Raw genomic sequence first — 2,500 nt, 5'->3', positions numbered from 1 at the left:
GATTTGCCGGAGTTGTAACCTCCTCTCAAGCTAGTGATGGCCAACCTGCGGGATGCAATACTTCTGTAGTGTTTGTCGGACTCTAGCTAGAGGAACTTAAAGAGGGCTATATGGATGTAGGCAGGCTGCTTTTGGAGGGAGAGATCCCAAAGAGAGCTTGGTCTGTCTATCTGTTTTTTTTTGTTTTTTTTTTTTTTTTTTCTTCTTGGTTTCCATTTTTTGAAGTCAAGAGAGAGAGAGAGAGAGAGAGGAGAGATAGAAAGAAACAGTTAACCACCATAAGATATCTTCGATGGAGCTTGGGCATCTCGTTCTGAGATTGTGCAAGTTTGATCGGGAGGCTACTTTTTTAGCAGCCTCTCAGTGAGATAGTTATCTGGTTGATCCTGCCAGTAGTCATATGCTTGTCTCAAAGATTAAGCCATGCATGTCTAAGTATAAGCAATTTATACAGTGAAACTGCGAATGGCTCATTAAATCAGTTATAGTTTATTTGATAGTACCTTTACTACTTGGATACCCGTGGTAATTCTAGAGCTAATACATGCTAAAAACCCCAACTTCGGAAGGGGTGTATTTATTAGATAAAAAATCAATGCCTTCGGGCTCTTTGATGATTCATAATAACTTTTCGAATCGCATGGCTTCTTGCCGGCGATGGTTCATTCAAATTTCTGCCCTATCAACTTTCGATGGTAGGATAGTGGCCTACCATGGTAGTAACGGGTAACGGGGAATAAGGGTTCGATTCCGGAGAGGGAGCCTGAGAAACGGCTACCACATCCAAGGAAGGCAGCAGGCGCGCAAATTACCCAATCCTAATTCAGGGAGGTAGTGACAATAAATAACGATACAGGGCCCATTCGGGTCTTGTAATTGGAATGAGTACAATGTAAATACCTTAACGAGGAACAATTGGAGGGCAAGTCTGGTGCCAGCAGCCGCGGTAATTCCAGCTCCAATAGCGTATATTAAAGTTGTTGCAGTTAAAAAGCTCGTAGTTGAACTTTGGGCTTGGTTGGCCGGTCCGCTTTTTTGCGTGTACTGGTCCCAACCGAGCCTTTCCTTCTGGCTAACCTTCTCTTTCGGGAGTTGGCGAACCAGGACTTTTACTTTGAAAAAATTAGAGTGTTCAAAGCAGGCCTTTGCTCGAATATATTAGCATGGAATAATAGAATAGGACGTTTGGTTCTATTTTGTTGGTTTCTAGGACCATCGTAATGATTAATAGGGACGGTCGGGGGCATCAGTATTCAATTGTCAGAGGTGAAATTCTTGGATTTATTGAAGACTAACTACTGCGAAAGCATTTGCCAAGGACGTTTTCATTAATCAAGAACGAAAGTTAGGGGATCGAAGATGATCAGATACCGTCGTAGTCTTAACCATAAACTATGCCGACTAGGGATCGGGTGTTGTTTTTTTAATGACTCACTCGGCACCTTACGAGAAATCAAAGTCTTTGGGTTCTGGGGGGTATGGTCGCAAGGCTGAAACTTAAAGGAATTGACGGAAGGGCACCACCAGGAGTGGAGCCTGCGGCTTAATTTGACTCAACACGGGAAAACTCACCCGGCCCGGACACTGGAAGGATTGACAGATTGAGAGCTCTTTCTTGATTCAGTGGGTGGTGGTGCATGGCCGTTCTTAGTTGGTGGAGTGATTTGTCTGCTTAATTGCGATAACGAACGAGACCTTAACCTACTAAATAGTGCGACTAGCATTTGCTGGTATTGACACTTCTTAGAGGGACTATCTATTTCAAGTAGATGGAAGTTTGAGGCAATAACAGGTCTGTGATGCCCTTAGACGTTCTGGGCCGCACGCGCGCTACACTGACGGAGCCAGCGAGTAACAACCTTGGCCGAGAGGTCTGGGTAATCTTGTGAAACTCCGTCGTGCTGGGGATAGAGCATTGCAATTATTGCTCTTCAACGAGGAATTCCTAGTAAGCGCAAGTCATCAGCTTGCGTTGATTACGTCCCTGCCCTTTGTACACACCCCGTCGCTACTACCGATTGAATGGCTTAGTGAGGCTTCCGGATTGGCTTAAAGCAGGGGGCAACTCCAGCTTGGAGCCGAGAAGCTAGTCAAACTTGGTCATTTAGAGGAAGTAAAAGTCGTAACAAGGTTTCCGTAGGTGAACCTGCGGAAGGATCATTATAGTATTCTATTGCCAGCGCTTAATTGCGCGGCGATAAACCTTTACACACATTGTTTATTTTTTCTTTTTGAATATTGCTTTGGGTTTTGGCTTTGAAAGAGGAAAAAAGAAAGATGGTTTTTGCCGTTTTTTTTTTTTTTTTTTTTTTTTTTTTTTTTTTTGCCCGAGCCCAGAGGTTTCTTTAAACACAAAGATTTTTTTAACATTTCTTGTTGTTTTTTAAGTATTTTTTTTAAATATTTTTGAACAAACAAAAAAACCTATAGTCACATGAGAATTTTATAACAAAATTTAAAATATTTCAAAACTTTCAACAACGGATCTCTTGGTTCTCGC

At 42.4% G+C, this 2,500-nt stretch overlaps 1 non-coding gene across 1 annotated transcript; it reads left to right on the top strand.

Moving 5' to 3' along the window:
- The first annotated feature begins 373 nt into the window (after positions 1-373).
- On the top strand, positions 374-2,163 carry LOC126767208 (small subunit ribosomal RNA). The gene has a single exon (XR_007669026.1). It is a non-coding gene; the product is annotated as a small subunit ribosomal RNA (ribosomal RNA).
- Positions 2,164-2,500: the final 337 nt, after the last annotated feature.

This window comes from Bactrocera neohumeralis, unplaced genomic scaffold, assembly GCF_024586455.1.
Source record: "Bactrocera neohumeralis isolate Rockhampton unplaced genomic scaffold, APGP_CSIRO_Bneo_wtdbg2-racon-allhic-juicebox.fasta_v2 ctg4688, whole genome shotgun sequence".
Classification (NCBI taxonomy): domain Eukaryota; kingdom Metazoa; phylum Arthropoda; class Insecta; order Diptera; family Tephritidae; genus Bactrocera; species Bactrocera neohumeralis.
Note: the sequence above shows the minus strand (reverse complement) of the source record. Positions and strands in the feature narration are given on the sequence as shown.